Source organism: Pinus tabuliformis, chromosome 2_2 (genome assembly GCF_031772625.1).
Source record: "Pinus tabuliformis cultivar Carrire ecotype Pingquan chromosome 2_2, CPIR1, whole genome shotgun sequence".
NCBI lineage: Eukaryota > Viridiplantae > Streptophyta > Pinopsida > Pinales > Pinaceae > Pinus > Pinus tabuliformis.
In genome coordinates this window covers 799,203,002-799,217,129 of record NC_142300.1, presented here as the reverse complement: position 1 = coordinate 799,217,129, position 14,128 = coordinate 799,203,002, and the positions used below count along the sequence as shown (strand labels likewise).

At 45.5% G+C, this 14,128-nt stretch overlaps 2 non-coding genes across 2 annotated transcripts; both read left to right on the top strand.

Annotated features, from left to right (window-relative positions):
- Window positions 1-1,625: 1,625 nt before the first annotated feature.
- On the top strand, window positions 1,626-1,779 carry LOC149195130 (5.8S ribosomal RNA). Its single transcript, XR_016255332.1, has one exon. It is a non-coding gene; the product is annotated as a 5.8S ribosomal RNA (ribosomal RNA).
- Window positions 1,780-2,026: 247 nt separating this feature from the next.
- LOC149195129 (25S ribosomal RNA) lies at window positions 2,027-5,434 on the top strand. The gene has a single exon (XR_016255541.1). It is a non-coding gene; the product is annotated as a 25S ribosomal RNA (ribosomal RNA).
- Window positions 5,435-14,128: the final 8,694 nt, after the last annotated feature.

Here is a 14,128-nt window from a genome sequence, read left to right as displayed (position 1 = left end):
GAATTAGCGGCTTGTGTCTTTGTTCCTCCCTTTGGATTGTGGGTTTTTTGTGGGACTTGTGTCATTTCTTTGTTTTTTGATGTGCGCTTTGCGAACGTCCCTCTCTCTAGTGGCCTTGCACTATCGATGTATTTGTGGCTTGTGGCTTTCTCCAACGTTGAGTGTCGGCCCATGACAACTCCTCTTTGGAGTTTGATTCTTTGACCCCCGTTGAATTTCTCATTGGAAAGGTTGTTGGGTGTTTTGTGCATGGAGGGGTGAAATAGCGGGGTGGGTTTGTGTTATTGGAAGCAGTCTATTTGTCATTTGAAGCCTTGTGCTGCTGGGTTGGGGGGTTGTTTGCCTCTCAGTGACGTGCTCCAGACACTGGTCTCATCGTGGCCCTTGTTTTCTCTATTGATCAATTTTAGGTTGTGATTTATTTGCTTAGTTGTTTGCTATGTTGTAAAGCTAGAAAGGGTGTTGTGCTGAATGCATGTGTGAGGGTGTGAAGAGGTGGGATGCCTTTTTGATTGGGTTCCTTATTTGATTTCTTTTTGGTTAGCAGACATCTACTCGGCGTGCTGTTGATCTTCTCTCTTTTCTTGGGATCTTTGTTTCTTTGGTGTTGTTTTCTTCCCTTCTTCCTTTCGGCCCCAACTTTATGGAGGAGAGGTGGGATTGTTGTGGATGGTGTTCGGGAAGGACGAAAAGTAGTGCGAGTTCCCAGGGTGTCCACCCTAGTCCTTCTTGATCACTGTCCCCTGCAATTCCCCCCTTTTACCAAAGGCACGAGGTTTGGGAAGCTTGTTCTCTATTTGAGCCTCCCCTTGTGAGCCGGTAGCCACGTTTGATATCTCTTGCTTTCATGTTGTTTTCTTCCATTCTTCCTTTCGGCCCCTAGCTTTATGGAGAAAAGGTGGGATTGTTGTGGATTGGTGTTCGGGAAGGACAAAAAGTAGTGCGAGTTCCCAGGGTGGCCACCCTAGTCCTTCTAGATCACCGTCCCCTGCAGTTCCCCCCTTTTCGCGAAGGCACGGGGTTGGGGAAGCTTGTTCTCTATTTGAAGCCTCCCCTTGTGAGCTGGTAGCCATGGTTGATATATCCCTTTCTCTCTTGTTATTTTCTTCCCTTCTTCCTCATGGCCCCTAGTGTTACGGAGAAAAGGTGGGATTGTTGTGGATTGGTGTTCCAGAAGGACGAAATGCAGTGCGAGCTCCCGGGGTGACTAGCCTAGTCCTTCTCAATCGTCGTCCCCTTCAATTCCCCCCTTTTTCCGAAGGCACGGGGCTTGGGAGGCTTGTGCTTTGTTTTCTACCATTTTCTTCCTTTCGGTCCCTATCTTTAAAGAGAAAAGGGGGAATTGTTGTGGGCTGGTGTTTGGGAAGGGCTAAAAGCAGTGCGAGCTCCCGGGGTGGCCACCCTAGTCCTTCTCAATCGTTGTTCCACGCATTCCCCCCTTTTTGTTATGGCATGGGGCTGGGGGAGATTGTCCTCTGTTCGAGCCTCCCCCTATGAGGGGGTTAGACACCTTTGCTTCTCTTTCTCTCATGCGTTTTTCCTCCTTTTGCCCCTTGGCCTTACATTTGTTGTGGGGGGTGCCCCTATTCAGTTTTGTGGTTGATTTTTCGGTAATACGTGGAAACGACTCTCGATAACAGATATCTCAGCTCTTTTTATGATGAAGAACATAGAAAAATGTGATACTTAGTGTGAATTGTAGAATCCCATGAATCATCGAGTTTTTGAACGCAATTTGCGCCCGAGGCCTCGGTGGAGGGCATGTCTATCTAGGCATTGCATCCCATTCAAATGCGCTCCCTGCAATATGCTAGGGAGCAGCAGAGCTATTCATCCGTAACCCATGTGATGCGATCGGCTGAAATAACTCAAGCGATGTTTCGTGGCATGCGTCGGCGAGCATTGGTCTTGTCCCCTTAGATGGGCAGTCGGCGTTAGCTGATGCAGGCTTTGTGTGGCATCTCTCAAACTTGCTTTGCTCTCTCTTATCCTCCCATGGGGTAGGGCAGATTTAGGTCCAACTTTGCGACCTCAGCTCAGGCGAGAACACCCGTTGAGTGTAAGCATATAATTAAGCGGAGGAAAAGAAACTTACAAGGATTCCCCTAGTAGCAGCGAGCAAACCGGGAAGAGCCCAGCATGAAAATCGGGCGGCGGCGGCGCTTGAATTGTAGTATGTAGAAGTGTCCTCAGCGGCGGACCTGGGCCAAGTCCCTTGGAAGGGGGCGTCTGAGAGGGTGACAGCCCCATCGGCCCGGGATCCTGCCGCATCACGAGGCGTTGTTGGCGAGTCAGGTTATTTGGGAATGCAACCCTAATTGGGTGGTAAATTCCGTCCAAGGCTAAATACGGGCGAGAGACCGATAGCGAACAAGTACCATGAGGGAAAGATGAAAAGGACTTTGAAAAGAGAGTTAAAGAGTGCTTGAAATTTCTAGGAGGGAAGTGGATGGAGGCTGTCGATGTGTATTGGTCGGATGTGGAATGGCTCAGGCATGTCCGCCACTCGACTTGAGGTGAAAAACAACACGGGCTGCTGCATCGTCACAAGTGCAGATGGATTACTGCCTATCGGTTTTCCACTGTGCTGGTCAAGGAATGAAGTGTGCACCCTTGTGGCGGGCCGTGTGCACCTGCGTGCTCGTGGTGTTGGTTGGTGGGCTTTCCATTCAACCCGTCTTGAAACACGGACCAAGGAGTCTAACATGTGTGCGAGTCGGCAGGTTTGAAAACCTGTGAGGTGCAAGGAATTTGACGGGCGAGATCCCCTCTATGGGGTGGTGCATCATCGACCGACCTTGAGCTTATGCAAAGGGTTTGAGTGCGAGCACACCTGTTGGGACCCGAAAGATGGTGAATTATGCCTGGGCAGGGCGAAGCCAGAGGAAACTCTGGTGGAGGCTTGTAGCGATATTGACGTGAAAATCATTCATCTGACTTGGGTATAGTGGCGAAAGACTAATCAAACCATCTAGTAGTTGGTTTCCTCCGAAGTTTCCCTCAGGATAGCTGGAGCTCACGCGCGAGTTTTATCGGGTAAAGCAAATGATTAGAGCCATCGGGGGTGTAACACCCTCGACCTATTCTCAAACTTTAAATAGGTAAGAGGGTACGACTGCTCCACTAAGCCGTGCCATGGAATCAAAAGCTCCAAGCGGGCCATTTTTGGTAAGCAGAACTGGCAATGCGGGATGAACCGAAAGTCGAGTTATGGTGCCAAATTTTGCACTAACCTAAATCCCACAAAGGGTGTTGGTTGATTAAGACAGCAGGACAATGGTCATGGAAGTTGAAATCCGCTGAGTGTGTAACAACTCACCTGCTGAATCAAGTAGCCCCAAAAATGGATGGAACTGAAGTGCGCAACCTATACTCGACCGTTGGAGCAATTGCCTAGCTCTGATGAGTAGGAGGAAGCGGGGGTCGTTGAGAAACCTCGGGTGTGAGCTTGGGTGGATTGGCCCCTGGTGCAGATCTTGGTGGTAGTAGCAAATATTCAAATGAGAAATTTGAAGACTGAAGTGGGGAAAGGTTCCATGTGAACAACACTTGGACATGGGTTAGTCGATCCTAAGAGATGGGGAAGCCTTGTATCAAGGGTGCACTCTACACGAGCATCGAAAGGGAATCAGGTTAATATTCCCGAACCAGGACATGGTGGTGGGTGGAAACGTTACAAAATCCAGAGATGTAGTCGGGGGCCCGGGGAATAGTTATCTTTTCTTTTTAATAGCTTTCCCACCCTGAAATCGGTTCACCAGGAGATAGGGTCCAGCACCTGGAAGAGCACTGCACGTCTTGCGGTGTCTGGTGCACACTCAGCGGCCCTTTAAAATCTAGAGGACCGTGTACCGTTCATGCCTGATCGTACTCATAACCACATCAGGTCTCCAAGGTGAATAGCCTCTAATCAATAGAACAATGTAGGTAAGGGAAGTCGGCAAAATGGATCCGTAACTTCAGGAAAAGGATTGGCTCTGAGGCCTGGGCCTAGGGGTCTGCGCCCTCAACTCGTGGGCTATTGGCAGTCTGCTCGAGCTGCTCTCGCAGCGAGGGCGGGCAGCCGCTTGCTGATTGGGCTACGGACATAGAATGCCCCCTGCCAGGGGCTTTTCCCTAGGTGTCGAACAATCGAATCAGAACTGGTACGGACAAGGGGAATCCGACTGTTTAATTAAAACAAAGCATTGTGATGGTCCTTTCGGATGCTGACGAAATGTGATTTTTGACCAGTGCTCTGAATGTCAAAGTGAAGAAATTCAACCAAGCGCGAGTAAACAACGGGAGTAACTATGACTCTCTTAAGGTAGCCAAATGCCTCATCATTTAATTAGTGACGCGCATGAATGGATTAACGAGATTCCCACTCTCCCTATCTACTATCTAGCAAAACCACAGCCAAGGGAACGGGCTTGGTAGAATCAGTGGGGAAAGAAGACCCTGTTGAGCTTGACTCTAGTCTGACTTTGTGAAATGACTTGAGAGGTGTAGAATAAGTGGGATCTATTTTCGGCGCAAGTGAAATGCCACTACTTTTAACGTTATTTTACTTATTTTGTGGGGTGGATATGGGGCATTGCCCCTGTTTTTGGCCTTAAGGCACGTTTCGGTGGGTTGATTCGGGCGGAAGACATTGTCAGGAGGGGAGTTTGGCTAGGGCGGCACATCTGTTAAAAGATAACGTAGGTGTCCTAAGATGAGCTCAAAAAGAACATAAATCTCGTGTAGAACAAAAGGGTAAAAGCTCATTTGATTTTGATTTTCAGTACAGATATAAACCGTGAAAGCATGGCCTATCGATCCTTTAGATTTTCAGAATTTGAATCTAGAGGTGTTAGAAAAGTTACCACAGGGATAACTGGCTTGTTGCAGCCAAGTGTTCATAGCAACGTTTCTTTTTTATCCTTCGATGTCGGCTCTTCCTATCATTGTGAAGCAGAATTCACCAAGTGTTGGATTGTTCACCCACCAATAGGGAACGTGAGCTGGGTTTAGACTGTTGTGAGACAGGTTAGTTTTACCCTACCGATGAACCACACCGCAATAGTAATTCAACTTAGTACAAGAGGAACCGTTGATTCACACAATTGGTCATCACGCTTGGTTGAAAAGCCAGTGGTGCGAAGCTACCATGTGTCAGATTATGACTAAACACCTCTAAGTCAGTATCCACGCTAGAAGCGGTGCATGTCACTCTTCGACTGTATCTCGACCCACAGTAGGGGCGTCACTTTGTTGCCCCCAGGGGCCTGGGTCATTTGCAAACCGCGATCGTGAAGCATCTCGGTCAGTGCAGCTTTGAAGTTCAATTCCAAACAGTCGTTGAGAAGAATCCTTTACAGAAGACTTAAATACGCGACAGGGTATTGTAAGTGGCAGAGTGGCCTTGCTGCCACGATCCACTGAGATTGAGCCCTTGGTCACCTCGATTCAGAGCTTCACTCTTGTCACAAACAAAATCCGGGCAACCCTCTCGTGCCTCTACCTCTTCCTCCAGAGGAAAATTTTTCATTGCTTGGGGGCAGGAAATTTGGGGTTTCCACGCTGCAACGAAAAAGGTGCCGAAGCCTGGGAAAACTGGGGTTTCCATGTCGCACCCCGGCGCCCAAAATGTGGGGTTTCCATGCCGCGCCCCGGCACCCAAAATTTGGGGTTTCCACCTGGCGCCTAAAATTTCGGGTTTCCACCGGGCGCCTAAAATTTGGGGCTTCCATGTCGCGCAAAAAATTTGGGGTTTCCACCTGGCACCTAAAATTTGGGGGTTCCACTCGGCGTAGAAAAAAATTGGGGTTTCCATGTCGCGCCTAAAATTTGGGGTTTCCGCTCGGCGCAAATTTTTTTGGGGTTTACAAGTCGCACCCAAGCATGGGAAAATTGAGGTTTGCATGTCATGCCCCGGCGCCCAAGTTGGGGGAAAATTGGGGTTTCCATGTCGCACCCTGACCGAAACTGGCGGCACCCAAGCTTGGGGAAACTTGGGGTTTCCGAGTCGTGCCCCGATGCCCAAGTTTGGGAAACTTGGGGTTTCCAAGTCGCGCCACAACCGAAACCGATGGCGCCAAAGCCTGTGGAAACTGGGGGTTTCCAAGTCACGCCTCGGCACCCAGGCCTGGGGAAACTTAGGGTTTCCATGTCGCACCACGACCGAAGCCGGCAGCGCTCAAGCCTGCGAAGACTCAGGGTATTCCATGTCATGCCCTGGCACCCAAGCTTGGGAAACTTGGGGTTTCCATGTCCCGCCCTTGATGGAACCACGGGTTTCCAAATTTTATGGCATGATGGAATCACAGGGTTTTCAACAATGCCCCAACATGGGGAACTTGGGTTTTCCATGACAATGCAAACCAGCTCGCAAGTCTCGGGAACTTGGGGTGTTTCGAAACCACTGCCCAAGTCAGGGGAACTCGTTGTTTCCATGTTGCGGCACACCCTGAATCGCCCGAGAGTCTGTGTAACTTCGGATTTCCATGTCGTGGGGCCAGGAAGAGCCGCCAAAGTCTGGGGAACTTGGGGTGTCCATTTCGTGGTGCGACGAAAACTGCTACCCAAGTCAACAGACACACATGAGGTTTCCATTTCACGTCACAACAAAAATTGCTACCCAAGTCTGGGAAATGCGTTGTAAGGACCTGCGGTTCGGTTTCTCCCCATCGGTGTGAAGTGAGAACTCTACGACTGAAATGTGCAAAGGGACATAAGTATAATGTGCATTAGAGGTGGAGCGATGGTTGGTTTATAGCGTGGGAGCATTTGGCATAACCCACGGGCCGACTTACATGTTGGGGCGACTTGAACGAAGGATTGTTTTCCAACCAACAATTTGATAGAAAGTTTGCGACGCGTAAGGGCGTTTTGGCACGCTGTGGTCAAGTCGGCCTGGGCAGCGACTCACCCAACCGCTCATATAAATATGGCAAGGCATTGGAGCATTTGGCATTCATTCGAAGATGGACATTCGAACATGAGCATTCGGTGATCAAGAAAAAAGTGCGAAGTAGTGGAGCAGGTCGTAAAAGAGGCGTGGGCATGTATGCGCCCGCTCTTGGGAAAGCACACACGATACGTACACGTTTCAGTTATCGGGTGAGGGCGCGGGTAAGGAAGGCATCCACCGTTCGGTGTGACACGGGGTGTCTCAGGTAGATTGGCCGCCCATCGTGGAAGAAGAAACGTGGAGGTGTCTCGAGTGACTCGGGTAAGTCGCCCGCCCGTCGTGCAAAAGGAAACACAGGGTGACTCGGGTGAGGTCGACCGCCCGTCATGCAGCGGTAAATGAGGTTCATTCGATGAGTATGGTTGGCAGCTTGTGTGAGGGCGCGTCTGCCCAGCCGGGTAAGGAACTCGGTTGGCACACGGAGGTGTTGTGTATTTGTAAAATTGGCTAAGTATGAAACTTGGTGTTTCCCAAGTGTCATGCGAAAAGAGTCAATTTTGCGGACAAAACCGACCTCCCTAGGAAACAAGGCTTTTCTAGTGACAAACAAAACAATCAAGCACTATCTTTCCCTAAATATGCATTTAAAATAAAAGCAACCACGTGTTTAAGGCTTACCTTTAGTCCAACGCTGTTTGTAGCAGCCAAGCCTCTCCGATCCAGATGAGCTCCTTCTCCTTGAAGCCTGCATTCACTAACAAGCAAACGATTACATAGCACCTGAATAACTCATATAATAAAACATATTCATCATAAAGACCAAGGAGTTTATGAAACAAATTATATATAACAACTTGTTGAGAAAAATGAACTTAATTGTATTAATTGGAAACAAAAGAAACCTTACAACTAGTGCCTTGGTGTTGTGTAGGTCCCTCCCAGGGTCCAGCAAGAGTTCTCCTCTACTTTGATCAACTCACCCACTTCCAAATGAAGCTAAGAAAGGATTGGAATCTCTCCTCTCAAGCTCTATAAGGGAGTCCTAATTTCAGCAGCATCTACCCTTAGGAATGTTCAGCTTTCAACCTCCCCTCCCTCTGGCCCAATGCCTGTATTTATAATGCTTTGGAGGAAGTTAAACAGGTCCACCATCAATGGGATAAGCCCCTCTTTCAAAGGGATAGCTCCCATCTTCATGGGATAAGTTCCTCTTTCATTGGGATGCATTAACCATCTGGAGGTGCTCAATCCATGTCAAACCATCTTCTAGAACACTCTCGAATCGACCGCAAGTAAGTTTTTTGAAGTAAAACTTGCGCCTTTTGACTTTTACAGGGGTACGCACCCACCCCTTTATAGACAGAGCGTACAAGTACACAGGTTTTATGAACTTGAGGTGCGTGCACACAGGTAAGATCAAGAGAAAGTGCGGAACCAGAGTTATATTGATTTTTTAAAGGCTTTCTCTATTTTTTGGAGTTTGACATGAGGAGCAGAGGTATAAGACTTGCCAAGGAGGACAGTATGGTTATTGATGGAGCCATACCGACTGCAAATAGTCATGGTGACAAATTTTAGTGTAACAGATTGCCCCCTAAAGTGCGAGTTCTGTAGTAGATTAGGGTTTTATATCATCTAGGAAGGGTGAAGCACTTTATCATTTCGAGGATTATCTTGTGGAGAGACCAGTTGGAACCTGCAAATATTCAACACAAAATACATATATGAGATCATATCATTGCTGAGGTAGGCATTCCCATACTCAGATTGAAAACTTAACTAACAAACTAACTACTTCTCTGATATAGGAATGATTTTGCAATACATCATAATCATAGACACATGTAGACACAGTATGGACGCAGCCATCTGTTTATAATTAGTCTACTATATAATGAATACAAAAATCCTCACAGTCTGGATGGTAGAAACTAGATCCAGGGTTTTCATTTCTGCTTCCCGAAATAGTATGATTCTATCCATGCGAATAAATGAGTTGATGTCGAACATGGTAGAAACCACTTGATTACCAGTCAATGATGTAAACTGTTAACAAGTGTGAGAGAGACCACCAGTGATGTCAATGGTTCTCAAAGTACCCAGTACAATCCATGAGATGTGAATGAATGTGTTGATGTCGAACATGTCATGGAATCCTTCGATCGAAAGTCAATGATGTAAACTGTCGTCAAAGGCGAGAAACCTGCCATTGAGGCATGCAGATTTCAAGGTACTGATGATTCCTAGATCATCTTTCTAGATAATGTGCCGATGTCGATAGAAAGCGATCCGTCGTAGGCAAGCCCACAACACGAAATCATATATCAAGTTGAAGAAATGTAGCTGTAAGGACTGACTCAGGGATGGTCAAGATGGATGACAGATATTTTGCAGATGAATGTTTATTTGCAGTGACCTCTTGAACACATAACGACACAACAGATGGCTTGGTGACAAGTGACCCAAAGTTAATACCCAGAAACCGGCTGAAGACTTTCAATGTGGTTTGATCAACTGTTAGGCAAAGGATTTCCCAACCCAGGTGAATGAAAAGTGTCGCGTTCAAGAGTGGTGATAAGGTTTTTCCATGACAGAGTATAACAAATAGGCTCATTTTTCTCTCTTTTCCCCCACCATTTCTGGCAAGTACCTCTTTATTTTTTACAAGCTTGAGGAGGATAACATTTGCTTGATTATAAGCTCACCCTTCGGATGAGTCCAACTTAGTTTAGATTCGAACCCTAAGAAGGAGTGGTCCGTTCCTGTTTGTAATCGAATAGGTCGTTTATTGTGAAATTTTAACAAGTCCAGTATAGGAGAAACTCGGCGTTTTTCAATTTTAGAGAGTCTGAAAAAACTTAAGAAGACTCCATGGTTGACCTTTTTCATAAATTTTTGTCTCCCAAGCCCGAAAAAGTATAAAATAATACTTGAGAGAACTGCTTGATCTTTACGACCAAGGAGTACTTTCATGATTAGTGTCTCCGATCTGAAAAGTAAAAAGCGATCAAGGACATGTCGCTTTATTTCCAATATCGAATTTGAAACGACAAAAATCCGGCTATCTTTTCATGTTTTTACGGTCAGAAAAGGGTTATAAGAGGACCATCTTTTAATTCTGTTTTAACGAGTGTAAAAGAAATGCTCGGCAATCTTTTCATGTTTTAGGAATCAGAAAAGGGCTTAAATATGACTCTGATGTTTTTGTTTGTAAAAAATGACAATTTTCCTTGAAAATCCTTTATCCTGCACAAAAACCAACACATTACTCATACCTATTGAGGATAGATAAAAATACTTTGAAAAATACCTTTTCATGGTGAAAAATAAACAAATTTACCATTTATTTACCCAAAAAACCTATAAAAAGGGCTTTTACCAATTCATTTTTACCATTTTACTGTTGAGGAGAGAAAAAGGGCTTTTGGCAAGAAACTTCCCGTGGACATTGTAGAGAATCCGACCATCGAAATCGAACGTCGTCTCTTCCAGGTAATCTACAACATCCTCCTCTTCAATTTCATCCGTTTAGAATTCTTTTTAAGGCCCCAGATTTCATTTTTGGGAGGTTTTGGGGTTTCAAAGACCGCCTCTCGGCGTATGCAAGCACCACACTAGGGACCCGCGTACCCCGACATTTTCTCATTTGGAAAAATGTTAAGGGTACGCGCCTTGCCTTCAGAAACCCTGCGTACCCACGCTCTGTTCCTAAAGGCGTGGTGCGTACTCCGCGCAACAAGTTTTTAAACCCTAAATTCTCCAAAATGGACCAATTTTTTTTGATTTCATGGAATCTAATGGATGTTTTTGGTGTGTATATTGTTCACCATGCTTGATTGGCACGAGAGAGAGCACGAAGATGTTGATTTGGCCACCATTAATCATCAACCATCAATTGATGCTTTGAAGGCATGCGACCTTTATAAATACTGGGCCATACCTGGAATGAGGGCCCAAGTGAGCTTTTTAGAGTGGCTGGTAGAAAGATGGAACTTTCAGGAACAACGTTTTTATATTGGAGGGCACCAAATTGAGATGGAGCCAACATATATCTACTTTCTCACTGTTTTGCCCAAGAGAGGCAAACACTTGACTCTGTTCGGGACTAGGCCAGGTGACCAGTCTGTCACTAGTCTCCGACTAGAGTGGTGTAACACTCAGTCTCAGGAGAAGGGGATAGAGATCAAAACTATATCCCGTCCTGAACTTATGGTGATTGCCTTTACAGTTACCAGACTTTGCGGGGATGCCGCTTTACACATTGCCACTGGTTCCCAGATGCGGATGGCTATTGATTGCTATCGAGGTACCATTTTAAACTGGTGTGATGCTATGTTGGCCAATGTAAAGGGCCAACTGACTAGAGCCAAAAACAGACAGCTAAAGACCTTTGGTTATGGGGCTTTAGTTGTGAGTTTTGGCTTAGAGAGGGTTCCGATGCTGATCCCACAACAGCTCACTATTGAGGCTGGGCTTCCCCGAGAGCCCAAGTTGATGCGATGGGTTGCGGTTATCGCCCGTCATCCTGATGAGGGGACGGAGGTTGTCCGATTTACTCCAGAGTACTTTCGCTGGTTAGAACACCAGGTTTTTTCTATACAGGATTTTCCTTATGCCGGAGTTGATTTTCGTGGAGATCCGGACATCATTCTTCCACCGGGAGAACAATGGGATGATACAGGTAACTTCATTTTCCACAAGTTTTTTAAACTATCTATTTTTTTGTTTGTTTTATATCGTCTCAAAATTGATAGTAATAATTTTCAAAATGTAGATGTAGGCCCACGACGTCCAGCCAATCTCTGGCCTTACGAGAGGAGACTACCAGTTGCAGCGGCACCGACACCACAGGACGAGGCCATAGAGACTTTGGCTGAGTTGGAAAGTGACCTAGAGCGTCTTACAACAGATATACCGGAGACTACCATATATGATATTCCAATCAGGCTTCAGCGCTATGTAGTCGGGGTCCCGGGACCTTTTAGGAGGTTCTTGTGTAGGGTGGCCCGTGCAGTGGTGTCATATAGAGATCATCACCAATGATTGGATGGTCGTTTTGTAGACACATGTGGCATTTTGGTTTTTTGTACTTATCATTTTTGCCGATCATAAGGTGTTTTTAAACCTATGATGGAAGATGATGTATTTTTTGACACACTCCTATATATATATATATATATATATATATATCATTATTACCGGCTTATCTTGTAAATCATGTTATGGAATGGTTTTAAATTTACATGTATGGTTATTGCAAATGTCTATTTAACATTCGAGAAGCAATTGCATCTGCTAATGTATTTAAAGACCTTGGAATATGTTGATATTCAATGTAATCAAACTCACGTTCCAAGAGACGCACTCTCAAAAATAACCTTAATAACACTGGATTTCTAATGGCATACACTCTATTAAGCTGTAATACAACGAGTTCAGAATCTAACCTCACTATCAAACTCTGAATCCCAAATGAAATAGATTCAGATAATAACTCAATCACTGCACTATACTCGGAAATGTTGTTTGTTGTTTGACCGAGGCTCACCCCATGCATAGATACTAACTTGTCATAGGGCAAATAGATAACCCAAGCTGCGGAAGAGATATTCCGTGTACTACGACAAGCACCATCAGCGAAACCAATGTATTTTTGGAGAGGCATCGACATCTGCAATATCAAGAGTAAAACCAAGATAAGCCAAAATAATGACGAAAAACACACTCCCTAAGCTAAGCACACTGTCTAAACTAACAAACACATCAGCTAGAAAGAAAAACTAACCTAACTAAAAGTTATCCATACCCATCTTTTAAGCATAATACCTCTTCAAGTAAAGACCATTTCTGGGTTTACCTAAAGAGTCCCCGTCAAAGTCTACCAACTCATAGGCCCCTTTTGCTAGCTTTCGCTTGATAATATAGGGCCCATGCCACATAGGAACAAATTTTCCAGCACCTAATTTATCATTAGCTTGATCATACAATAACACTAGGTCTCCTTCCGAAAAATTTCGAGGGGTCACATTTCGATCATACTGAGCTTTCATACGTTTTGCGTGAGTCTCGATCGCCAATGCAGAATCACGTCGATTCGCATCTAATTGAGCTAAGTATAATAAACAATTTTCCTCTTCAGAAGTAGCTGGAAGTAACTCGATGGCCATTTGCAGTGACGGGATTTCGCATTCAATGGGTAGCACAACTTCCAAACCATAAACTAGTTGGAAAGGAGTGAACCCTGTTGATGTTTTCACTGAGGTTCGGTACGCCCAAAGCGCTGAAAATAACATGTTGTGCCAATTCGACCGATGAATACCAATGATTCGTCGGATCATGATAACTAATACTTTGTTGATGGACTCAACCAGACCATTTGCTTGTGGATAATAAGGAGTTGAACTATCGTGACGCAAACCAAGCCGGCCTGTAAGTTCTGTCATCATGACGTTTCGAAAATGGCGCCCATGGTCAATGATTATCGCTTGTGAGACACCAAACCTAGAAATTATATGATTGAACACAAAAATTGCAGCTGTCTTGCTGTCTGCCTCGAATGTAGGCATCGCCTCGGCCCACTTAGTAAAATAATCTACCGCAAGGATGATATACGCATGCCCCCCGACCGAGTGAGGGTTACATGTAATAAAATCGATACCCCATTTGGAAAAAGGACCAACAGAAATTATAGGGTGGAGAGGAGCAGGTGGAGTGCACATCTTTCGATCAAACACTTGACAGTTGTGGCAATTTCGGACCGCAGTAATACAATATTTAAACAAGGACGGCCAGAAGTAGCCAGCCCGCAATATCTTTTGGGTTGTGGCATACCCAGACATATGACCAACACACGCTCCAGAGTGACAGTCATTTAGAACCCTTTCAGCCTCTTCGTGAGTTAAGCAACGTCGAAAAACAGAGTCCGCCCCACGGCGATAAAGAGTATCTCCAATAATTTTGTATTGTTGGGACTGGAATCGAATTTTCCGACGTTCCGACTTTGAAACTTTGGGCCGAAAGGATTGGGTCTGGAGATAGACGATGATATCCCCATACCACGGATCTAAAGTGCTGATTAGAAACAAAGATTCGTCCGCAATGGGCTCCTCTGCCACAGTTTCTGTGTCAACACGTGGGAAGTCACACATTAACTCTGCAAAAACTAAAGATTTCTTAGACTTAGATTTTTCAAACTCCAAGTCGAACTCTTGTAGGATAAAAATCCATTTAGAGTACTTTCCCCCTAGCAATTGT